We start from the raw sequence: 26,495 nt of genomic DNA on the forward strand, positions 1-26,495 counted from the left end.
TCTTTTCCTCGTTTGCCTGGCAACAGCCAAAAGAGTAAGTGAGATTCACGCCTTCAGCAGGAACATAGGTTTCACATCTGAAACGGCTACATGTTCCTTGCAGCTCGGTTTTTTGGCTAAAAACGAGCTTCCTTCACGTCCTTGGCCTAAATCGTTCGAAATACCTAGCCTTTCCAACATGGTGGGTAACGAACGGGAGAGAGTACTTTGCCCTGTCAGAGCTCTTAAGTACTATCTTAAAAGGTCAAAACCCTTGCGAGGACAATCGGAGGCCTTATGGTGTGCTATTAAGAAACCTTCACTGCCTATGTCTAAGAACGCAGTTTCTTACTACATAAGGCTTCTGATTAGAGAAGCTCATTCTCATATGAAGGAAGAAGACCTTGCTTTGCTGAAGGTAAGGACACATGAAGTGAGAGCTGTGGCTACTTCAGTGGCCTTCAAACAGAACCGTTCTCTGCAGAGTGTTATGGATGCAACCTATTGGAGGAGCAAGTCAGTGTTTGCATCATTCTATCTCAAAGATGTCCAGTCTCTTTACGAGAACTGCTACACCCTGGGACCATTCGTAGCAGCGAGTGCAGTAGTAGGTGAGGGCTCAGCCACTACATTCCCATAATCCCATAACCTTTTTAACCTTTCTCTTGAATGCTTTTATTGTTGTTTTGGGTTGTACGGTCGGCTAAGAAGCCTTCCGCATCCTAGTTGATTTGGCGGGTGGTCAATTCTTTCTTGAGAAGCGCCTAGGTTAGAGGTTGTGATGAGGTCCTTTAGTATGGGTTGCAGCCCTTTATACTTCAGCACCTAAGAGTCGTTCAGCATCCTAAGAGGACCGCTGCGCTCAGTAAGGAAGACGTACTTATTAAAGGCAGAGTAATGGTTCAAGTCGACTTCCTTACCAGGTACTTATCGATTTTATTTGTTATTTTGAATAACTAATAAAAATGAAATACGGGATACTTAGCTTCTTGATTAACATGTATACTGGTTTTCACCCACCTCCCTGGGTGTGAATCAGCTACATGATCATCGGGTAAGATTAATATTGAAAAATGTTATTTTCATTAGTAAAATAAATTTTTGAATATACTTACCCGATGATCATGATTTAATTGACCCACCCTTCCTCCCCATAGAGAACCAGTGGACCGAGGAAAAAATTGAGGTGGTGTTGACAAGAAGTACTGGAGTACCTGACCACAGATGGCGCTGGTGAGTACACCCCCCTCCTGTATAGCGATCGCTGGCGTATCCCGTCCGTAGATTTCTGTCGGGCAACGGAGTTGACAGCTACATGATCATCGGGTAAGTATATTCAAAAATTTATTTTACTAATGAAAATAACATTTTATGGTTAAACTTTTATTTTTATTGTATTCTTAAAGATAAATTTTAAATATTTAACTTAGCCGGTGAATATATAATAGCTGCAACTCCGTTGCTCGACAGACAAAAAACAGTAAAAACTCGCCAGCGATCGCTATACAGGTTGCGGGTGTGCCCACCAGCGCCAACTGTCGGCCAGATACCACTCTCGATGTAAACAAAGACTCAATTTCTTCTCTGTCGACGTGTCGACAAGACGTACTTTACTCGCTGTTGAACCTTGGAGTTTTTTCACATCATATTTGGTGAAGTACTTTATTTTGGTTTGAGCTTTCGCAGTACAGGTGTTTTTCTTCAAATAAATCCTTGAACTCTTTTTTTGATCGGATTAATTGTTGATGACTTATATCGTTTTTTGGAATTTTCCCTTGACTAATTCAAAATGGCTGACCTTTCACAAGTTCCCAAGTTCAGAAAATGTAATGCTAGGGACTGTCATAGGCGTCTTCCAAAGGCTTCTCTCGACCCTCACACTGTTTGTTCCAATTGTCGGGGTAAAACCTGTCAACTGGAAGATCGGTGTGAGGAATGCGTGGGCCTTTCGGAATTCGATTTTATCGAATTTGAGAAGTATACACGCAGGCTAGAGAGAGATAGGGTAAGGAGAAGTTCTTCTAAGTCGATAGATTTTTCCTCTCCACATGCCCCTGAACCTAATCCTTCCCCTGTAGTGGTTGTTCCTAACCCCCCTCCTAGCACTCAGGAACCGTCAATGCAAGACATGATGCGTGCAATCCATGCCTTGGGGGAGAGAGTTGAGGCCCTTGCAAGTGACCGCAATCAACTCATGGCGGACGTAAAGGAACTAAAGTGCAAAAGTGCCACGGCGGAAAGTGTTTCAGTGCCTAGTGTTTCTCAAAGTGTTGTGAACAGTGTTGCGCTTGAGGGTTCGTCTGTTCGTGCCTGTCGTCCTCCTAGTCCGGGACCTCTTGCAAGCTCCCAAGCCCAGGGGAGAAGCAATGTCGTACGACTCATGGGTTCGAGAGGCCTTGATCAGCGAACAGACGTTCCCTCTATGGTATCAGGCGTATCTCCCCAAGATCGCCCCTACCAACGTAAGACGAGAGAGCCTATTTATACCTCATCGTCCGAAGGTGTTTCTCGTAAGAAACCTTGGACCAAGGTCTCCAGACCTTTGAAGCGTAAGTCGGTCCCTTCTGGACAAGTCCAACGTCCTGGTTGTAGCCACTGGGACAGTTCGGACCCGTTGCCGTCATCGGATGACAGCTCGCCGCCTAAGAGAGGCAAAGTTGTGCCGCCTAAGTCGCTCACCCCGTCTGTTGCCGCACCTGCGTCCGTAGACCCTAAATGGGTGTTACTGCAGGACATGCAGTCCAAACTTGCGTCCTTGATGGAGGTCTTCAATGCGGAGAAGGTTGCCGCAGAACCTTCTAGCCAACGACCATCCAAGCGGTCTGTTGTGCGTCCTGTTGACGCTGAGGTAACTTTCTCGCGGCAACCAGTTGGGGTAGTACCTCCACCGTTGCGACCCAGTGTGAGTTGCCAGCCGCACGTTGACGTTAGGCGACGCACGGAGGTGGTTGTTGACGTTCAGGACGTTCACCAACCAGCAGAGGTGACTTGTTTTGACGCGGTGCGTCAACCTCCGCAACCCGGTATGGTGTTGACTGCACAACCCAGACGGTCTAAACAGTCTCGGGTGGACGCTGTGCGTCCTCGCGTACCGATGGTTGTTGACAGTTCCCAGACTGCTCAACAGTTCCATGACGCTGCATCCGGCTCCGTCACGCATGCACCAGTGCGACCGGACTCGGCGAGTCAAACGTTGCCCACTCCTGTGCCGTTTTCTCATCAGTTTTCGGATGAGGAACTGTCAGATGAGGACGTTGCTGAACCACAAGAGGATCAACCTTCAGAGCTTGACGAGCCTAAGGCAACTCAACCATCCTTGGACCTTAGAAAAGTCATGGCGGTGTTTAAGGAGTTGTTCCCTGACCACTTTGTTTCTGTGGCTCCACGTTCGCCGCCGTCGGAGTTTGTATCAGGCGTTCCTGCTGCTGTACCTGCCTTTACTAAACTCGTTCTCTCTCGCTCATCCAAGAGAGCCTTGCGGCTGTTGGGCGATTGGTTAGAGACCAAGAAGAGTTTAGGGAAGACAGCATTTGCCTTCCCCCCTTCTAAACTCTCGTCTAGATCGAGCGTCTGGTATGCCACGGGAGAAGTTCTCGGCTTGGGAGTTCCTGCCTCTGCCCAGGGCGACTTCTCAAGTCTTGTAAACTCTCCCCGACGCCTGGCCATGAGACGCTCGAAGATTTGTTGGTCACCATCGGACCTGGACCACCTTCTCAAAGGTATATTTAGGGCTTTCGAAGTCTTTAACTTCCTAGACTGGTGCCTAGGAGCCCTGAGTAGGAAAATCTCTTCTACAGATAAGGATGTTTCCTTACTCATTATGTCCTGCATGGACAAGGCCGTCCGTGATGGGTCCAACGAACTTGCCGCTTCATTCACATCTGGAGTCCTGAAGAAGCGAGAGTCTCTATGCTCTTTCCTGTCCGCTGGAGTGACGCCATGCCAAAGATCTGAGCTACTCTTTGCGCCATTGTCCAAGTGCCTGTTTCCTGAAGTCCTGGTTAAGGAAATTGCCTTGTCTTTAGTTCAGAAGGACACCCATGATCTAGTTGCGTCCTCGGCTCGCAAAGCTCCCCCTTTGCCTACATTGTCCACTAGACCGAGGATAGACACTCCAGCGTCTCGATTTATCCCGCCCTTTCGTGGCAGAGCCCCCAGCTGGGGAGGTGCTCGTGCCGAAGGGAAGCGAGGGAAGAGGAAAGGATCCAAGTCCTCTAAGGGCAGAGTCTGACTGCCCGCAACTTCAGACAGCAGTAGGAGCCAGACTCAAGAACGTCTGGCAAGCCTGGGAGAAGAGAGGCGCAGACCAACAATCTGTGAAGTTGCTCAGAGAGGGGTACAAGATCTCGTTTGTACGCAAACCCCCTCTAGCGACGTCCCCCATCGATCTCTCTCCCAGTTACAGAGAGGAAGAAAAGAGACAAGCCCTGAAACTGGAAGTGTCTCTTTTGCTAGAGAAGGGAGCGGTGGTCAAAGTCTCGGACCTTCAATCACCGGGGTTTTACAACCGTCTCTTCCTAGTATCAAAGAAGACAGGAGGGTGGAGACCGGTGCTAGACGTCAGTGCTCTGAATGTCTTTGTCACAAAGACGAAATTCTCCATGGAGACCACAAAGTCAGTCTTAGCAGCGGTCAGAAAGGAAGACTGGATGGTCTCTCTAGACCTAAGGGACGCCTACTTCCACATCCCCATTCACTCAGACTCCCAACCCTTTCTGAGATTCGTCTTCGAAGATGTGGTTTACCAGTTTCGGGCCCTGTGCTTTGGCCTAAGCACAGCTCCTCTCGTGTTTACGAGGCTGATGAGGAATGTGGCGAAATTCCTCCACTTATCGGACATCCGAGCCTCCCTTTATTTGGACGACTGGCTTCTCAGAGCCTCTTCCAGTCGTCGCTGTCTGAAGGATCTCAAGTGGACTCTAGATCTGACCAAGGAATTGGGACTCCTAGTCAATTTGGAAAAGTCGCAGCTGATCCCATCCCAAACTATTCTGTATTTAGGGATGAAGATTCACAGTCAAGCTTTTCGGGCTTTTCCGTCGGCCCCCAGAATAGATCAAGCCCTGCTCTCCATCCAGAAGATGCTGAAGAAGGAACGCTGCTCAGTCAGGCTGTGGATGAGTCTGGTAGGGACGCTGTCATCCCTGGAGCAATTTGTATCACTAGGAAGACTACACCTCCGTCCTCTTCAATTCCATCTGGCTTTTCACTGGAAAAAGGACAAGACGCTAGAAGCGGTCTCGATCCCGATTTCCGAAAAGATAAAGTCTTGCCTGACTTGGTGGAAGGACAATATCAGCCTAAGAGAGGGTCTTCCCCTGACAGTTCAGATACCCAACCACATTCTCTTCTCGGACGCATCGGACTTGGGCTGGGGCGCGACGCTGGACGGTCGGGAATGCTCAGGTCTGTGGAACGCGAGTCAAAGGAGCATGCATATCAACTGCAAGGAGCTTTTGGCAGTTCATCTGGCCTTGAGAAGCTTCAAGTATCTCCTTCAAGGCAAAGTGGTGGAAGTAAACTCAGACAACACCACGGCCTTGGCGTACATCTCCAAAAAGGGAGGTACCCACTCACTGACGTTGTACGAGATCGCAAAGGACCTGCTCATCTGGTCAAAAGATCGAGGCATCTCGCTAGTAACGAGGTTCATCCAGGGCGACTTGAACGTCCGAACAGATTGTCTCAGTCGGAAAGGTCAAGTGATTCCAACCGAATGGACCCTCCACAAGGATGTGTGCAAGAGACTCTGGAAGACTTGGGGTCAACCCACCATAGATCTCTTTGCAACCTCGCTGACCAAGAGGCTTCCAATCTATTGCTCTCCAGTCCCGGACCCAGCAGCAATACATATAGATGCCTTCCTCCTAGATTGGTCACATCTGGACCTTTACGCATTCCCACCATTCAAGATTGTCAACAAGGTACTGCAGAAGTTCTCCTCTCACGAAGGGACAAGGTTGACGTTAGTTGCTCCCCTCTGGCCCGCGAGAGAATGGTTCACTGAGGTACTTCGATGGTTAGTAGACGTTCCCAGAAGTCTTCCTCTAAGAGTAGACCTTCTACGTCAGCCTCACGTAAAGAAGGTACACCAAAGCCTCCACGCTCTTCGTCTGACTGCCTTCAGACTATCGAAAGACTCTCGAGAGCTAGAGGCTTTTCGAAGGAGGCAGCCAGTGCGATTGCTAGAGCAAGGAGAGCGTCTACCATTAGAGTCTACCAATCGAAGTGGGAAGTCTTCCGAGACTGGTGCAAGTCAGTTTCTGTATCCACGACCAGTACCTCTGTAGCCCAAATAGCTGATTTTCTCTTATACCTGAGAAAAGGACGATCCCTTTCAGCTCCCACTATCAAGGGCTACAGAAGCATGTTGGCATCGGTCTTCCGGCATAGAGGCTTAGATCTTTCCAACAATAAAGATCTACAAGACTTCCTTAAGTCTTTTGAGACCACTAAGGAGCGTCGTTTGGCTACTCCTGGGTGGAATTTAGACGTGGTCCTAAGATTCCTCATGTCAGACAGGTTTGAGCCTTTACAATCAGCCTCCCTGAAAGATCTCACTCTTAAGACTCTTTTCCTGGTATGCTTAGCCTCGGCTAAAAGAGTCAGTGAGATTCATGCCTTCAGCAAGAACATCGGATTTTCGTCGGAAAAAGCTACTTGTTCTCTGCAACTTGGTTTTCTAGCCAAAAATTAGCTACCTTCTCGTCCTTCGCCTAAATCTTTCGATATTCCCAGCTTATCGGAGATCGTAGGCAATGAACTAGAAAGAGTCTTATGCCCTGTTAGAGCGCTTAAGTTCTACTTAGCTCGTACTAAACCTTTACGAGGCCAATCTGAAGTGTTATGGTGTTCAGTTAAGAAACCATCCTTGCCTATGTCAAAGAACGCTTTGTCATACTTTATCAGATTGCTAATACGAGAAGCTCATTCACACCTGAGTGAGGAAGACCGAACTTTGCTTAAGGTTAAGACGCACGAAGTTAGAGCTGTAGCAACTTCAGTGGCCTTTAAGCAAAATAGATCTCTGCAAAGTATTATGGACGCAACCTATTGGAGAAGCAAGTCAGTGTTCGCGTCATTTTACTTAAAAGATGTCCAGTCTCTTTACGAGAACTGCTACACACTGGGACCATTCGTAGCAGCGAGTGCAGTAGTGGGTGAGGGCTCAACCACTACAATTCCCTAATTCCATATCCTTTTAATCTGTCTCTTGAAATGTTTTTATTGTTGTTTTTATGGGTTGTCCGGAAGGCTAAGAAGCCTTTCGCATCCTGGTTGATTTGGCGGGTGGTCAAAGTTATTTCTTGAGAGCGCCCAGATTAAGGGTTTGATGAGGTCCTGTTGTATGGGTTGCAGCCCTTGATACTTCAGCTCCTGGGGGTCTGTCAGCATCCTAAGAGGATCGCTGGGCTCCGTAAGGAAGACGTACTTACAAGGCAGAGTAATCGTCTAAGTCGACTTCCTTACCAGGTACCTATTTATTTTGTTTTTGTTATATTGATAACTTCCAAAATGAAATAAAAACTCTTAGCTTATACGATGTAAACATATTTAACTGGTCTCTACCCACCTCCCTGGGTGTGAATCAGCTATTATATATTCACCGGCTAAGTTAAATATTTAAAAATGATATTTTAATTATAAAATAAATTTTTGAATATACTTACCCGGTGAATATATAAATTAAACGACCCTCCCTTCCTCCCCAATAGAGATGCAGTGGGATGAGAAGAAATTGAGTCTTTGTTTACATCGAGAGTGGTATCTGGCCGACAGTTGGCGCTGGTGGGCACACCCGCAACCTGTATAGCGATCGCTGGCGAGTTTTTACTGTTTTTTGTCTGTCGAGCAACGGAGTTGCAGCTATTATATATTCACCGGGTAAGTATATTCAAAAATTTATTTTATAATTAAAATATCATTTTTCTTTCAGAAGACCTTGAAATCATCATTGAAGAAGTCGTGCATCCCAAGCAAGGCAATGCAAGGAGACTGCTGTGGTCATATGGCCAGCGTACACCGTGCTTCCACATCACTGGATTCAAGCCCTTTATAAATCAGCCCAGTCATTGTGTGTTGGTGACAAAGCCTAGCTTTTCCTTCTTCAGAGGGGTAGCCATTTTTATCCATGATTCTAACATCTTCTTCAACATCAGCATAACATGAGTTTGTTCCTGTGCAGATACAAACTTCCGAGTCATTTATATGGGTTTACTCCCAAGTTATTTTGCTACGACCAGAAAGAAAAATGTATAACTGGCAACCATGTATGGTTACGAGGCAGTGCCATGGTTGGGTAGTGCACTTATACCTCTGAGATGCTGAGTCACTCTCTTTATAACTGATCTCCCACACTACGATCATGACCCCATGCTGGACTCTTTCTCTCTCCAGGGCTTTTTCTTTCAGTGTGCTTTGTGAGATGAAGGGCTTTTAAGGTACAGTACTATACTGACTTGCCCTGGTCTTGAAGGTCGCCCTTGAGGAACATAAGGTGGGTCCAGGTTGGTCCGCACCCCTCCCGGTTGAACTGCCGTGGTAAGCCTTGTGAAATTTGATGGCAGTGACCACCCTCCCAGTGGGAGAAGTTCCATGCACATTGCAAGAAGAGAGCTAAGAAGGATGGGTCCCCTTCCCCGTCTTCTTCTTTGGTTTATACCCAAATTGCTTCTAGCCCATGAGTTCAAAACTCTTTCAGAACCTATCCCATCTCTTAGATGAAATAATCAAATAAACCTAACATTTTACCAAGGTCTGCACAGACAAATATTAATCCCAACTTCCCTAGAGTATTATCCCACAAACTACTGAGAGAGTAGCAATTTCAGATATTTCTCTTTTCAGAGACATGAAAGGAAAGAGGTGGCAGAACCCTATATCTTCACCTCTTCTAAGAGATGGACGCTCCAAAATCTAACCATTGTTTTCTATTCCTGGGTAATGCCATAGCCTCTGTATCATGGTCTTCCACTTTCTTGGGTTAGAGTTTTCTTGTTTGAGGGTGCACTCAGGCACACACTTCTCTCTTTATTGTTTATATATGACAGATCTATTTTAAAGTTGATATTTTATATTGTTATTCATTACTTCTCATATATAGTTTATTTTCTTATTTCCTTTCCTCATTGGGGTATATTCCCTGTTGTAGTCTTTGATCTTTTAGCGTCCTGTTTTTCTTACGAGGGTTGTAGCTTAGCAAGTAATAATGATAATAATTGGAAAAAGAGACCCCATTCTCCTTAGTATTATTTTGCTTCCTGAAAAAGGCATTCCAAGTAGACCTCTCCTGATAAATCTTTTTCATCACAGATTTCAAGTTCAGACTAAGAGTCCCCTGCTGTCCAACCTCATCCCTACGTGGATAAAGACGCTTATCGCAGGAGTAAATAAATGTGGCTCTGCTCATTCTCTTACAGCGGCCTCTTCTCACCGTCCGAGCCACAGGCGTGAATACATTCACGTCTAAGGAAAGGTCAAAGCCTCCAATATCTTTCTGAAGCAGGAACCTCACCACATAATTGCTAGGCAGGAGCCCACATATAATAACACATCGTTGACTATTATTGATGACCCCTGATGGAGCAAGAACCAGTTCTGCTGATGTAGCCCCTTCAAGATTCCAACCCTTACATACGAGACATAAGATTTCCTTAAAGTTATGAGTCTTATACGTCGTCCAGGCGGTCAAGGAGACCCTCCTCATGCTCAGGTTCAGAGCAGTTACTGCACCTTTATAGCATCTGAGATGCAAAAGATACAGGTAGCTGCCATGTCAGCTATTCAGGCCTGCTCCTGGCCAGACCACTGCTCAGGGGCAATGTCATGCTTTGCTACTACAGAAAATATGAAGAATCCTGATGTAATTAAGCAGTTTGAGGAAATGTCAATGTCTGTGGGCTAAGGCCTTGGAATTCCTGGTCCATCAATCTGTCTCCTTGTGGAGATTGATTGATTTGGAGTGTACTGGCATCCTGACATCTAAGGTCATTGACATTTATAATTGTGGAGAAATTGTCTTCGATCATAGAGACACTGTCTTGGCAAGGTGCTCAAAGTAATTGTCCCAAAAGGATGGGCTATACCTGCAAAACTCTAACGTTGAGGACTTTCCTACATTTTCCTTCCACAGAGGTTGCTGTGGCAAAAGCCGACCAATCCCTGTTTATGAGAAGAGCCGCTCTTAGGATGCCCGCCCCTCAACAGCCTCCAAAACAGTCTCCAATTAAACAGGGTCATCAGCGCTGGCTCCTGCCACCTGCAAACAGCCACCGAAAAAGCAGAATCAGAACCACAACTTTAGCTGGAGGGGTCACTTCTCTGGGCAGAAAGGTAGATGCCGTCGTTTCTCCCGCTAGGGAGGACAGATCTCTGGACTTACCACAGTAGGGCGATGCCTGCAGAGCTATGGAACAGGTTGCAGTTCTCCATTCAGAATATCACGTCCCCTACAGGGGCTGTCCTCCCCCATTAGCTTAAACTTTGACGGTCCCACCATAGAGGTGGAAGTCTCTCATACAGATCCCAGGTCTTCTTCACCAACTTCTTCGTGGTAGAGAAGTTTTCTGGAGGCTGAAGACTTGTTGTAGACCTTTCCCACTTGAACCAGTTTGTGCTCCAAACAAGGTTCGAGATGGAGACCCCAGGCATCGTTCTTAAGGCCCTCAGAAAGGACGACTTCATGTTGACCATATACCTGAAAGATGCTTACTTTCAGGTCTCTGTCCATCCCAGATCCTGAAAATATCTTCTACTTAAAGGTGCTTTGCTTTGGCTTGTCCACAGTACCCCAGGTACTTAACCAGAGTCTTTTCCTGGTCTCTGCTTGGGCCCCTGCGATGGATATCAGGCTGCTGAGGTACCTGGACGACTAGCTTGCTCCATCCATAACTGGTGCTCTGTAATGCAGAAACTTCCTTTAGAACAACAATCCTATGTCAAACAACAAGCAATTCGTAGCCTAAGGTATATTGTACTGTACTCCTACCTAACCTACTGGTTACACTGCTCAGTTAGCCTGGCAACTCAAGAATCTTAACTTACGGTTGGTGGCACAATTCCCATCACATGCAAACTTAGCATTGAGCAATTATCAATTCCTGTAACATCATCATCACAAGACTTAATAATTTACTGTTTTTTTAAGATATCAAGTGTTATGAAAACACGTACATTATAACTTAGACAATTTCATACCTTTAACAAGGGAGAGATTAGACTTTCAAATGATGATAAAGGGAGCAACTCCTCTCCCCTCTCGAATCATCGTAGTTGTCTCGATCGTAAACACAACTCCTCCTCCTTTGTTTACGCTTACTTTACGCACCCACGTATGCACACTCGATCCCAAACATTCTCTCAATTATTGTGGTTGACTTAACATCTTGATGGGATCAAATCCAATTTTTTTATCCAGTTCAATAATTGTTAAGCGATTTACCATCAAGTTAAATGAAGAATTTCCACCAGCTAAGAGAGTGAGCAAACTGCATGTGTTATACTACCATATATCACATTCCAAGAGTTGGAAAAACCTGTCTTTTTTTTTCTTTGTTCCAGAATTTGTGGCTAAAACTCAAAATCGGTCCATAAACGACACCAGATTTGACTTTCACCTTCTTGTCTATTTGGATGATAACTGATGATCCGGATAATCTGTTATTCTGTCCTGTAAGAGTGGTCAGGAAATGCCTTAAAAGACTGGCTCTTCATCGATCAAAGATCGCTAATCTGTTTGTGAGCACAAGATCTACAAAGAAGATTGCTGAGAACACTATCTCTTATCCTCAAAACCTATAAATCCTCAAGGGAAGTTCTGCCAGGTTCCCCCCTCCCCTAGAGCACATAACATTCATGGTCTTCCTGCAACCCCAGTGTTGCGCAAGAACCATTCAGTGGTACAGGTACTAAGTGCAGGAGTCTTGAAAGGACAGACTACCTTCACAGGCCACTACCTAAAGGATTGTACCCATAGATTGGTGGATACCATTGTTGCAGCACAACAGTTGATCTAGGCCAAGCTCTTAGTCACGTCATCAGTTATTCTCCGCATTAAAGCGTGTGAACATGGAATGTTGCCTTTCTTCAATTCCTTCTTCATAAAGTTCTAGTCATCCTATTTTCTTCACCAAAGAAACCCTTATGTCAGTCTGATTGTCATATATTTATAAATTCTTTCTCATTTTTGAGGTAACCTATCAGTGATCTAGTGCAACAGGAGGTAGAGACCAGTCAAACAATGATGTCTTCCTAAGGAAGACTCCCATATAGAAGACTCAGCTCGCTGATCTCTGACCAGCCCATTGTCACCTTGCTGATCTCTGACCAACCAATCGTCAGCTTGCTGATCTCTAGCTCGTCGATCGCCAGTCCTCGATCGAACATTGATCATCAATGGCTCGCCAATCACCAACTGCCAGTCACTCTGCTGTTTCTCAGGGCTCTCAAAGCCAATCACCAACTCATTAATTGCTAACCTTCCTTGGCTGATTGACCACACAGCTTTCATCTGCCTGTCAATTACCATCTTTGGCTCACAGGTCGCCGATTAACTGATCATCGGCAGTTTACCGTTCACCAGCAGTTCGTCACTCAGACTCTCTAGTCAACCTCTGCCTGTGATTCCCTAGATCAGAAGGCAAACAACACACTTCTCGCTACTTGCCGTTCGCCATCACACCAATCCACTAAAGCGATCAGCAGGCGATCAACAGCCCCTAGCAGCGGCTTGTCGACAGGTGACTACAGTACTCGCGAGCACTCTCCAACTGCACAGTAGCCATGATATCCAGCCATTGACCATTAGTCAACATTCGCCAAACCAATGCTGTTGTAAGGAATAGCATCAACCCCGTCAGGGTACATGGTAGGGTCAAGCGTTGCCTTACGCACTTCTATCAGTTAAAGGAGTTCTCTCCCAGGGAAGAATCCTTACACAGGGTATTGCGTCCCATCCTTTACGCCAAGAGTCAAGACCCAAGCGTCAACAATCTCCCATGCGAAAGGATCTGCAAGGAGCTGTCCCTTTGGGTCGATATCCACACCATGTTGAAAAAGTTCGGACAAAGGGTAAGACCGCAGGTCTTCATGTGCATACTGGACCTAGAAGGTGCATACTTCCAGGCCCAAACCATCCATCTTCTAGGAAGTATCAGAGTTTCAGTCTAGACAACAAGAAACACCAGTTCGGGGTACTGTGCTTCAGTCTTTCCACAGCACCCATCCTGGGCTCTTAGGATCGGCTTCCATCTCCGTTTTCTGGACGACTGACTGACCTTAGCAGACTCGGTGGCAACTTTGCATTAGCACTGAAACTTCTGAGGTTTTTTTACCAAGATCAGGTGATCATGGTAAACCTTTGGAAGTCTTCCCTACTTCCCTCTCAGAAGACTGGTATATCTGGGAATGATTCTAGACAATCTCCATAAAACCTTCTCATCAAAGACAGGATAACATTGCTTAGAAAGGTCACAAGACCCTTTCTCAAGACGAGAAGAACCCCCAGCCCAGAGTGATTATTTCTCCTCGGACACCTATCATCCCTGGCCTGTGTAGCTTCCAACGCCCACCTCAGGATTCGTTCTCTCCAGTGGTGGCTTGAGTCCGATTGGATTGGAATCAGGCCTCCGATTCCTTGGACATTCTGATCCCCATGGGACCAGAAGTTTTGACGAAACTCAAGGGATGGGTGGCAGTTAAGAATCTATCTATGGAGTAGTATAACATTCTGATCCCCCCCCTCCCCCGAATTTGATCCTGTGCTTAGACACATCAAAAGAATGGAAAAGGAACCATAGTGCTGCACCACACGACCTCAGGCCTCTGGACAGAGTCCGAAAGTACCTTCACTTGAATCTCTTAAGAGAGGAAGGCCAACTTTCTGGTCCTTCAACAGCCTTGTCAATTCCTGAGGGACCACTCATTGTGTAATGAGTGACAACACCACATAGGGACTCACATTAACAAGCAAGAAGGAACTTGCTCGCAGACTCTTCCCATTTAACTGTATAAATACTAAAATGAGCCAAAGTCCTCTCAGTATCACTATCAGCCCGATTCATTCTAGACTAGAGGAATGTGATCGCCGACAATCTGTGCACAGTATCTCATGTAAGGTGTATCGAATGGCCTTTGGATCAGCTTGTAGTGGACAAAGTCCTGACTTTATGGGGTTCTCCAACTATGGATCTCTTCGCAATGCCCTGAACCTCAGACTTCCGCTGCTCCCCAATCTTAGACCCCAAGGCTCTCTGGCAAGAAGCATGCCAACAACGGTGGGTACAAGAACGACGTTTACGTCTCATCCCTGTTTTGTCTGAAGAGAATACTCAACCAGGCTAGAACATCGGTTAGCCTCCCAAGGGCTCTCATAGATCTGCTATGGCATTACGCAGAATGGTTTCCAAACCTTCTGCAGCTCCTGACGGAGTCTCCAAAAGAACCCTCTCCACGTCACAGACAACCACACTTCAACATCTACCACAAGCTATAGCTTCGCTATGATTGTATGCCTGTAGGCTACCCAGCACCTCATCTCTCAGAGCGGCTTTTCGCAATGAGTTGCGAAGAGGTTGTCTGGATATCTGAGGAATTCCTCAGCATCAGTCTACCAGGTAAAGTATAATGTCTTCTGTGGTTGGTGTCATGGGAAAGCATGTCTCTCCACTCAATACCTCTATTCCAGCAGTAGCAGAATCCTTGAGTATTTGCAGAAGGAGAAGATTCTCCTTTTCAGTTTCAGCAGGTAAAGACGATCACTCAACCTTGAGCCTTGTCTCCAAACTGAAAGGAAGGGACATCCCCTCATCGCTAGATCTTTTCTAACTCATGTGGACCTACAAAGTTGCCTTTCCCCAGTCAGAGTTGAGACTTCCCTCGGAACATGGTTCGAGTTCTCCGGTCTCTATGGAGACCTCTCTATGTTCCACTTCACCAGGCAACAAATTTTCACCTGGTTTAGAAGACAGTGTTCCTACACAGTTTAACAGTGGCCAAACGAGTCTAGGAACTTCATGGTCTCTCTTTCGATATTGTCCATTCATGAAAAGGGTGAAAGGCAACGTTCAGTTTCGTCCCTGAGTTTGTTGCCAAGACACAATTTCCAGAGGTGACAACAAGTGACTCTCATTTTCTTTTTTTCATCCTCTTCTCTTATGGGGAAAGCTTCTCTTATGAGGAAAGCAGCAGCCTGGGTCCTCTGCACAAGCTGATGTTTAGCGAGATGCAGGGACTCCTTATTTTGGGTACAAATATACTCAGATAAGGAGCCCCTGGGTAAAGCCAAAAGCCAGATTGGCAAGGACGTCCACCCTTCCTAATGGGTGAGTCATCCCTGATAAATAGCATAGGTTTATATTCCAGTTAGGGAACAAATAACAAATTCATAGATAATTTGTATTTTTCCCACTGAAACAAACCTTTAGCTATTTATACAAACTTACCCACCGACCCTATCTCCCTTGAAGTCTTACCTCCAAGCAAAGTGAGGTAAATCACAAGTGTGTGAGTGGCATTGGCAGCAAGGTACCCTCCTACCTGCCGCCAACTAGCGTAATGGGTAGTTAACCCTCGTCAAAATTTTAATGCTCGTCCTTTCAGTTTCACCGAAAGTAATACCCCTAATAAATAGCTAAAGGTTTTTATCATTATGAAAAATACAAAAATTATCTACAAATTTTTCATTTTTATTTTCATCTAATTAAATTTGAAGTGAACATTATTTTGAATTTCCTTGATTTGTTGTACGGGGATAGCAGCCATCAGGAAGTTATTTTCCAGACTCAAGATGCTTTTATTAAAGACCAGATGATCAGTTTGTCAGCAAATTTGGAAAGGCCCAGAAAGATGGAGATTGGGCTGTGATCGTTGCAGTCGGCATTTGATTAATCCTTTGGAAGAGAGACAGCACCATTTCCAACTCTGCACAGCTAACGGAACATTATCTAGGCCAACGTTTACACAGCAGTTATCTAATTTGGATGGGATGTCTTAATGGTAAGTTTGAAAATGATCTTGTAGGGGACGAGACCATGATTTGGTCTCTACTTTTTTTTTTACGTTTAATTTATCGTCATCTCTCTGCTTGTGAATCTTTCTTGTTTTAATTGTTAGGGAGTTTTGTCAGAGAAGAAAGATAGAATCTTTTACGTATTCTTTTGTGTAGATTTTCACAAGTATTTTGGATGTTGTGACATCTACACCAACTCAATCATGTACTTCTTATTAAGTGGTTTCAACTTTGTATTTCTTTTTGTTGGGAAATTGTAGGAAAAGTAGATTAAAATGGATAAATGTATTCATAAGAAGGATAAAGTTGGAATACTGAACAACCTATTGTAATGTATTAGCTACCACATGGAGCTTACTTAAAAGGGCTTATAGGGATTTTTTCATAAATCGATTCTTGTTATGCAGTACAGAGAAGCAACTGGCAAAATCTAACTGAGGCCCTTTGCATCAATAGGCGTAGGAGGTGATGGTGATGCAGTACAGAAGGTCCTTCGACTTATAAGCATTCAGAGATACAAAAACAAATTCAACTGAAATCATAAATCTTAGATCTTGTATCAAAATTTCATAGACTGTAATGAGACAAAGATATTCTGCAGTAAAACTGTATTATGTCATTTAATACTGTAAGTAAAATGACATTTGCAATGACCTAATCTTTATTTCATAGGAAACAGGAATATTTTTTACTTGTAGCAGGAAATCGTAGGCCTCGGAATCAGGTTAGGCTTATCCTAGGCTGAAATTTAACAAGATTCAAATGACAAACAATTCGTCTAACAAACAGCTTCTTGGAACTGATTGAGTTTGTAAGTTGAGGATATTCTCTAACTAACACAAGATACTCGTTTGAAAAACTTCATGATGATGAGAGTGTACTCAGTATTGCACGAAGACTAAAACAGGAGAAAGTTGGATAGGGAGATGTTCAGTTGGAGAAAGTAGAAAGGGAACGGATGAAAAGTTAAGGAGAAAGAAAGAGTAAGGTTTGAAGGATTGAAAGTGGACCTTTAGAATTGCTTAAAGGACATTTCTTGATATAACTTGAGAGATCTTAATGCCTTGTCAACACTCGACCATTCCTCTGAAGAGGGACATTTCCCCTGAAGTGCTGTGCTTTACGTCCTGATCTATCTTTCCATTTCCTTTTCTGTTTAGCCATGTCAAAGTCTTGGAGTTGGATTTGGTGATCTTGTTGAACTGTTAAGAAAGTAACAGCTTAGTTAGGCCCCTAAAGTACAGTAACTCACTAAGACACTTTGTGAGATAAAAGAAGTCTGTTCTTATTTGACAAAGCCTTTTGGTTAAGTAGTTTAACCAGATTAATAGAATTAGATAACTGAGTTAGAAAAAATACTTCTTTGTGGCCAACCTTTAAAGCCTTCTGCAGATCATATTTTGCAATGAAAATTCTGAACAACTTCATCGTGAAATGTGTTTAAATGGTTTCCATCTTTCAGGTTTTGTGAAACGAAGTCGTCCCTCCATGCGTCGTCTGCACAGTTCATCCTTTGACACCAGCTTAGTTAGGAAGAAAGACAGCCAGCCAAAATGCTTTAGGAACCCTTAGCAAATCCTGCAAGTACCAGGTGAGTTTTCCAATTCTAATCCACTCTGGTAATCTACAAGAGACTTTCAGCCAAGATATTTTGTGATATAAGAAATAGAAATCTTAAAGACTCAAACTTGTTTGCAAATGTCTTTTTCTGTTGAACAGGTTGATATAAGTCTTGTTTCATAGTTTATATATGACTGATCCATTTTAATGTTGTTACTGGTCTTAATATAATTTGTGATGCTTCTTGTTATATATCATTTATAGTATATTGAACACTTCTCCATTTCTATTCTTCACTTGTTTACTTTCCTGTTGGAGCCCATGGCTTGTAGCATCCTGCTTCTCCAATTAGGGTTGTAGCTAGGGTAGTAATAATGAAAAATTGATAAATACATCAACGATAGTAAATGTTGAAGCTTTTTATTAATAGTCTAGACCATTTTCCAATTAATCCTTAAGCCTTTTTGAAAATCTGTCTGCCATTGATTATTGTAACTAACCCAAAAGAGTGTTTTTCAATATTAATCTTACCCGATAATCATGTAGCTGTCAACTCTGTTGCCGACAGAAATCTACGGTCGGGATACGCCAGCGATCGCTATACAGGTGGGGGTGAACACCACAGCGCCATCTGTGGTCAGGTACTCCAGTACTTCTTGTCAACACCACCTCAATTTTTCCTCTGTCGTGCCTCCGGCTAGACCTACATGGATACGCTGTTGATTCTGGAGTTATTGCTCACGATTTGGTGATGTATTTGCTCTAGAGTTTAGCCTTCGCTATTCAGGAAGCTATATCATTAGCTTAGCAAGTTTTTGGAATTAATTTGATTTAATTTTTTATTTAATTTTGGTACGAAGAGAGTATGAACTCACTCTCACTTTTAAATGGCCGACCCTTCCCTTAGACGGAAGTGTTGGTGTCGAAGAGAGTATAGACTCTCTTAATTTTGCTTAACAAAGTTATAGATTTATTTTATATCTCCGCCTTTTATAGGCCTCTTTGATTAACTTCCTTTTATTATAAACTTATTAAAATTAATTTTTATATTTGTTTATATTCGACCTTTCCTAATAGTAGGCGGTCTTTTCTTGGAACCGAAGTTAATTAACATTGAGCCCGTCATTTCGTTTTTACCTGTTAACATATTATGTTATTTTAATGTTTTTGAAAGAATTTCTTTGATAGTCTTGTACTGTTTTCAAAGTTGAACTAACGTTTTGTTTTGTCTCTGCAGTTGTTGACGTTCAGAACGTTCAACTTGCGCTCTATCGTTACGATAGAGAGAGAGTCTATCACGGTGTCACGTTGCAGTAAGAGTAAACCGATTCTAGCGTTTTGTTCATTCTTTCTTAACTTAAATGGTTTTAATTCTAATAAAGGAACTTTTTATTTGGGAAATCTTTCAGTTTTTTTCCTTTAACAATAATATGTTTTAACGATATATATAATTGGGCTCTTCTCTCAGGTGCTAAGTCAAGAGAGAGAGAGAGAGAGATAGAGACGGAGGGAGAGAGAGGAGGATAAACGTTTCGTTCAAGCGGGTAACGTTGTTATCGTTTTTGCTCTTCTCCCTAGTCTCTTTAGGGGAAGAAGGTAAACGTTTCTAGAGTTTTATTCTTGTTCTCAGGCTTTATGCTGTGAGAAATTTTAAACGTAGTTTATTTGATCTAGTGTTTAGTCTCTTTTCCAGCCACTGAATTATTTATCTTTCATTATGTTTTTCTGTTACATTGTAATACTGTTTTCGCAATTACTAACTTTTAATGAAGGATAGAATTGCGTGTTTCAGGTACAAACCACTTAAAGTTTCGAGTTCAGTGAAATAAGTGCAAACAGAAAATCAAAAGTGATAAAGTGATAAGCGCAAAGTGTTACAGTGTTGCGTTCGAGGGTTCGTCTGTTCGTGCCAGTTGTTCGCCTAGTCTGGGACCTCTTACAAGCTCCCAAGCCCAGGGGAGAAGTAATGTCGAAGGACTTATGGGTTCAGCAGGCCTTGATCGACGAACAGACGTTTCCCTCCGTGGTTTCGGGTGTTACCAACTCACGTAGCCGACGTGATCACCCCACCCACACAAAGACGAGAGAGCCCTTTTATTCCTCGTCTGCGGAAGAGGTTTCTCGCAGAAACCATGGACCAAATCTTGCAGCTTTTAAGTGCAAGTCGGTCCCTTCCGCGCAAGTCCAACTCCTAGGTGGTGCCATTAGCACTGGGTCAGTTCGGACTTGCTGCAGTACGACAACTGCACACCTCCCAGAGAGGCAAGGTGGTATCGCAACAGACAGTAACTCCGTCTGTTGCCGCACCAGCTGTTTTAGACCCTCAGTTTCAACGGACAGTAGCTCCGTTTGTTGTTGTCTTTCTTAAACTCTAGTGGTCTATGCTGCTGACAATGCAGTCTCAGCTTGCGGTGTTGATGCAGGAGTTTCAGGCAGAGAAGGTTAGCACACCTCCTCCTGCGAGCGCTCATGAGGCAGCCGCCTCAACTCCACCTCTGCGCAGTCCACCCTGCCAGACGTATGATGTTGAGGTTCCTCAACCTACCTCCACGCGTGAGCTGCCGCATTGGGAGTTGCCAGATACCAGTGCTGTGCAGCAACCTCCACTTTCCTTGAGGCAGGAGCCTCTTGCTATGCAGCAACCTCCTCAACACTTGAGGCAGGAGCCTTATGCTTTGCAGCAACCTCCTCTACCCTTGAGGCAGGAGCTTCATGTGTTGCGACAACCTCCTCCATCCTCGAGGCAGCAACCTCTTGCGTTGCGGCAACCTCCACCATCCTTGAGGCAGCAACCTCAACTCTTGCGGCAGCCACCTCCACTCTTGAGGCAAGAACCTCAACTCTTGAGGCAAGAGCCTCAACTCTTGAGGAACCTCATGCTATGAGGCAGCCGCCTCAACGCATGCAGCAACCGCATTCTTCACAGCATGAGCCTCTCTCTGCGCAACTACCTCCTCAACCCTTGAGGCAGACGCAACTCTTGAGGCAGGAACCTCACAGGAGCCTCATGCTATGCGGCATCCTCCTCAAACCATGAGGCAGGAGCCTCATGCTATGCGGCATCCTCCTCAACCCATGAGGCAGGAGCCTCATGCTATGCGACATCCTCCTCTACCCATGAGGCAGCCTCATGCTATGCGGCATCCTCCTCAACCCATGAGGCAGGAGCCTCATGCTATGCGGCATCCTCCTCAACCCATGAGGCAGGAGTCTCATGCTATGAGGAGCCTCATGCTATGCGGCATCCTCCTCAAACCATGAGGCAGGAGCCTCATGCTATGCGGCAACCGCCTCAACCCATGAGGCAGGAGCCTCATACTATGCGGCATCCTCCTCAACGCATGCGGCATAAGCCTCATCCCTTGCTGCTTGAGCCTCATCCCATGCAGCATGAGTCTCATACCATGCAGCATGAGCCTCATCCCATGCAGCATGAGCCTCATCCCATGCAGCATAAGCCGCACGCCATGCAACATGCTCTGCTTACCTTACAGCATGCTCTACATACAGCATGCTCTGCATACAGCATGCTCTGCATACCTTACCGCATGCTTCTCAGTCACACATCTTTGGTTGTTGCCAACTCACTAGACTGTCAAGCAGTTTCATAACGTTGCCTTCTAGTCTGCTGCTTTTGCACCAGTGAAACCCTCACTGAGAGAACTTAGCTTTTCTCGGATATGGTTCCTGTAGATGAGAAAGTGCTATTCTCCCTCCTTCTGATTTTCCCTTGAGGACTCTGTCATTTGGAGAGGAGCCTTTAGCTGCTTAGCCTCCTATGGACTTTTATTTAAGCATAGCATGCTTCCAGGGAGGGTAATGGTTCCACTTCAGTCGCTAACCCCGTCTGTTACCACACCTGCTCCCATAGACCTTGAGCTGTGTTGCAAGACATGCAGTCCAAGCTTAATCCTTGTTAGAGGATTTTTTGTTTACGGAGTCAGTGTGTCACTGGGAAGACGTTCAACAACCAGCAGAAGTGACTTGTTGTGACGCAGTGCGGCAACCTCAGCAACCCGATAAGGAGTTGTCTGTACGACCCAGACAGTCTAGACAGCTTCGGGTTGTCACTGTACTTCCTCGCTTCCCCATGGTTGACAGTTCACAGACTGTGCAGCAGTACCATGATCTTGTGTCCGACTCCGTCAGACGACTAGCTTTTAAGAGCTCCCACAAGTCGTCGCTGTCTGGAGATTCTCAGATGGACTATGGATCTGACCAAGGAACTGGGCCTCCTGGTCAATTTTGAGGAGTCCCAGCTCGTCCCATCCCAGACCATTGTCTACCTGGGTATGGATCTTCAGAGTCGAGCTTTTCGGGCTTTTCCGTCGGCCTCAAAGATATACTAAGCCCTAGATTGCATCCAGAGCATGCTGAGAAGGAACCGATGCTCAGTCAGGTAGTGGATGAGTCTAACAGGGACACTTTCATCGCTGGCCCTGTTCATCGAGTTAGGGAGACCCCACCTCCCCCCCTTCAGTATCATCTAGCGGCTCACTGGATAAAGGACATGACGCTAGAGACGATCTCAGTTCCTGTTCCCGAAGAGAGGAGGTCTACTCTCACGTGGTGAAAGAACAGCTTTCTTCTCAAGGAAGTGTACCTTTGGCTGTTCAGAAACCCGACCGCCGTCTCTTCTCTGACGCATCAGACACGGGCTGGGGTGCGACTTTGGACGGACAGGAATGCTCGGAAACATGGAATCAGGAGCTAAGGACACTTCACATCTATTGCAAGGAGCTGTTGGCGGTTCATCTGGCCTTGATAAACTTCAAGTCCCTCCAGCTTAACAAGGTGGTGGAGGTGGACTCTGTCAACACCACAGCCTTGGCTTACATCTCCAAGCAGGGAGGGACTCATTCGTGGAAGTTGTTCTAGATCGCAAGGGACCTCCTCATCTGGTTAAAAGATCGAAAGCTCACGCTGGTAACGAGGTTCATTCAGGGCGATATGAATGTCATGGCAGATCGCCTTAGCCGGAAGGGTCAGGTCATCCCCACAGAGTGGACCTTTCACAAGAATGTTTGCAGCAGACTTTGGGCCCTGTGGGGTCAGCCAACCATAGATCTGTTCGCTACCTCGATAACCTGGAGGCTCCCGTTGTATTGTTCTCCGATTCCAGACCCAACAGCAGTTCACGTGGATGCTTTTCTGCTGGATTGGTCCCATCTCGACCTGTATGAATTCCCGCCGTTCAAGATTGTCAACAGGGTACTTCAGAAGTTCGCCTCTCGCAAAGGGACACGGCTGACGTTGGTTGGCTCCGCTCTGGCCCGCGAGAGAATGGTTCATAGAGGTACTGCAATGGCTGGTCGACATTCCCAGGACTCTTCCTCTAGGAGTGGACCTTCTACGTCTACCTCACGTAAAGAAGGTACATCCAAACCTCCACGCTCTTTGTCTGACTGCCTTCAGACTTTCGAAAGACTCTCAAGAGCTAGGGGCTTTTCGAAGGAGGCAGCCAGAGCGATTGCCAGAGCAAGGAGGACATCCACTCTCAGAGTCTATCAGTCTAAAGGGGAAGTCTTCCGAAGCTGGTACAAGGCCAATGCAGTTTCCTCATCCAGTACCACTGTAACCCAGATTGCTGACTTCCTGTTACATCTAAGGAACGTAAGATCCCTTTCAGCTCCTACGATTAAGGGTTACAGAAGTATGTCGGCAGCGGTTTTCTGCCACAGAGGCTTGGATCTTTCCACCAACAAAGATCTACAGGACCTCCTTAGGTCTTTTAAGACCTCAAAGGAACGTCGGTTGTCCACTCCAGGCTGGAATCTAGACGTGGTCCTAAGGTTCCTTATGTCATCAAGATTTGAACCTCTCCAATCAGCCTCTTTTAAGGACCTCACATTAAAAACTCTTTTCCTCGTGTGCTTGACAACAGCTAAAAGAGTAAGTGAGATCCACGCCTTCAGCAGGAACATAGTTTTCACATCTGAAACGGCTACATGTTCCTTGCAGCTCGGTTTTTTGCTAAAACGAGCTTCCTTCACGTCCTTGGCCTAAGTCGTTCGAGATCCCAAGCCTGTCCAACTTGGTGGGGGACGAACTGGAGAGAGTACTTTGCCCAGTTAGAGCTCTTAGGTACTATCTAAAAAGGTCATAACCTTTACGAGGACAATCAGAAGCCTTATGGTGTGCTATCAAGAAGCCTTCTCTTCCAAGGTCTAAGAACTCAGTTTCTTACCTATTCAGGCTCCTGATTAGGGAAGCACATTCTCATCTGAAGGAAGAAGACCTTGCTTTGCTGAAGGTAAGGACACATGAAGTGAGAGCTGTGGCTACTTCAGTGGTCCTCAAACAGAACCGTTCTCTGCAGAGTGTTATGGATGCAACCTATTGGAGAAGCAAGTCAGTGTTCGCATCATTCTATCTCAAAGATGTCCAGTCTCTTTACGAGAACTGCTACACCCTGGGACCATTCGTAGCAACGAATGCAGTAGTAGGGGGGGCTCAGCCACTACATTCCCATAATCCCATAACCTTTTTAACCTTTCTCTTGAATACTTTTTATGGGTTGTACGGTCGGCTAAGAAGCCTTCCACATCCTTGTTGATTTGGCGGGTGGTCAATTCTTTCTTGAGAAGCGCCGAGGTTAAAGGTTGTGATGAGGTCCTTTAGTATGGGTGGCAGCCCTTTATACTTCAGCACCTAAGAGTCGTTCAGCATCCTAAGAGGACCGCTACGCTCAGTAAGAAAGACGTACTTAATAAAGGCAGAGTAATGGTTCAAGTCGTCTTCCTTACCAGGTACTTATTTATTTTATGTTATTTTTGAATAACTAATAAAATAAAATACGGGATACTTAGCTTCTTTGTTAACATGTATGCTGGTCTCCACCCACCACCCTGGGTGTGAATCAGCTACATGATTATCGGGTAAGATTAATATTGAAAAATGTTATTTTCATTAGTAAAATAAATTTTTGAATATACTTACCCGATAATCATGATTTAATTGACCTACCCTTCCTCCCCATAGAGAACCAGTGGACCGAGGAAAAAATTGAGGTGGTGTTGACAAGAAGTACTGGAGAACCTGACCACAGATGGCGCTGTGGTGTTCACCCCCACCTGTATAGCGATTGCTGGCGTATCCCGACCGTAGATTTCTGTCGGCAACAGAGTTGACAGCTACATGATTATCGGGTAAGTATATTCAAAAATTTATTTTACTAATGAAAATAACATTTTATTCATGGATGTATTATCCTTTACAGGAAATGGATCCTTTTTCCATGACGCTGATGGAAATTTGGTGCCTTAACATCCTCTGTCTGTGGCACCAGGATTCCAGAACATTCCATCATGACTGACTCATCTCAGCCATTTATAATTATTTCTGTTTAGTTTGATTCATTTACATCTAGAAACTGCAAAACTATTTTACGAAAGTCTTACCTTCTGCACAGCAATGGTGTCAGACCAGTCAGGAATACAGACGTTTTCCCAATTTTGGGATTCTGTTGGGTTCAGTGCCCCCATTCACAAATTCATTTTGAAATTTTTTATATTTTACTATAGTTACGTACATATTGACTTTTGAAGTAATGTCTGTGTGGGTAATTTTGCCAGAGGGTACAAGACTTTTGGACTCCAGTGAGGCTGTAACTAAAGCTGCTGTATCAGGTTCATATCAGCTTTTCCAGGAAGGCTTCAATTCTCTGTGTAAGAAACTATATTTATAAATTTCCAAAAAGAGGTCAGATTAAAAACATCTATAGTATTAAGTTTAAAATGTGAGAGATTGTGATATATATTAACCATACTATAAAGTTATTTGACCAAGTTTGGAGGGCTGTTATGCAACTTATAAAAATCCCTTGGTAAATGCTTAGATGCCTTGAACCTATAGTATAAAGTGGCCCATACAATTCGAGGCGTTTATAGATCGATTCAATTTCAATGGATTTCTCAATTGGATTTAACAGAATTCATTGAATAAAAAAGTTAATATTTCTTTACCAACAAAACTTCAGTTTTCAATATTAATCTTACCCGATGATCATGTAGCTGTCAACTCTGTTGCCCGACAGAAAAATCTAAGGTCGGGATACGCCAGCGATCGCTATACAGGTGGGGGTGTACACAACAGCGCCATCTGTCGAGTAGGTACTCAGGTACTTCTTGTCAACAAGAATTCAATTTTTCCTCTGTCGTGCCACCGGCAAGACCTACTTGGATACGCTGTTGTTTCTGGAGTTGTTTTTCACGATTTTGGTGATGTATTCGCTCTAGATTTTAGCTTTCGCTATTCAGGAACTTTTATCATTAGCTTATCAAGCTTTTTGATTAGATTTGGATTAATTGTTAATGAACTTTGCTAGATTTTGGATTTCCCCCTTGGCTAATTCAAGATTTCAAGATGTCTGACCATTCTCAAGTCCCTAAGTACAGGCAGTGTAGCGTTAGGGCTTGTTCTAGGCGTCTTCCGAAGGCCTCCATAGATCCTCACACCGTTTGTTCCAATTGTAGGGGTAAATCCTGTCAATTGGAAGATCGATGTGAGGAATGCGCTGGGCTTTCGGAATTCGATTTTAACGAATTCCTAAAGAATGCACGTAGGCTAGAGAAGGATAGGATCAGGAGGAGTTCTTCTCGCTCGTTTGATTTTTCCTCTCCCCATGCCCCTCAACCTACTCCTTCCCCTGTAGTGGTGACTCCCGACCCTGCTACTAGTGCTCAACCCTCCATGGCGGACATGATGCGTGCCATTCAGGCTCTTGGTGACAGAGTGGAGTCATTAGCTAATGACCGGAATCAACTTTTGGCCGATGTCAAAGAGTTGAAAGCGAAAAGTGCAGTGGGAAGTGTAGTGAGTGCAAGTGAGGTGAAAAGTGTCAGTGTCAGTGTTGCGCATGAGGGTACATCTGTTCGTGCCAGTCGTCCTCCCAGTCCGGGACCTCTTGCAAGCTCCCAAGCCCAGGGGAGAAGCAATGTCGAAGGACCAA

General features: G+C 45.0%; 3 long non-coding RNA genes across 3 annotated transcripts in view; all 3 read left to right on the forward strand.

Moving 5' to 3' along the window:
* Positions 1 to 8,413, forward strand: part of LOC137619280 (uncharacterized) — a 42,765-nt gene extending 34,352 nt beyond the window's left edge. The window contains exon 3 of the long non-coding RNA XR_011039883.1: positions 7,916 to 8,413. This is a non-coding gene — a long non-coding RNA (uncharacterized lncRNA). The remainder of the gene's footprint in view (positions 1 to 7,915) is intronic.
* The window catches only part of LOC137618696 (uncharacterized), a 408,492-nt gene that overhangs the window by 193,865 nt on the left and 188,132 nt on the right, over positions 1 to 26,495 (forward strand). The gene's annotated exons all lie outside the window — the stretch shown is intronic.
* Positions 14,026 to 25,536, forward strand: LOC137619281 (uncharacterized). Its single transcript, XR_011039884.1, has 3 exons — positions 14,026 to 15,972; positions 17,448 to 17,576; positions 24,765 to 25,536. It is a non-coding gene; the product is annotated as an uncharacterized lncRNA (long non-coding RNA).

This window comes from Palaemon carinicauda, chromosome 25, assembly GCF_036898095.1.
Source record: "Palaemon carinicauda isolate YSFRI2023 chromosome 25, ASM3689809v2, whole genome shotgun sequence".
Lineage (NCBI taxonomy): Eukaryota > Metazoa > Arthropoda > Malacostraca > Decapoda > Palaemonidae > Palaemon > Palaemon carinicauda.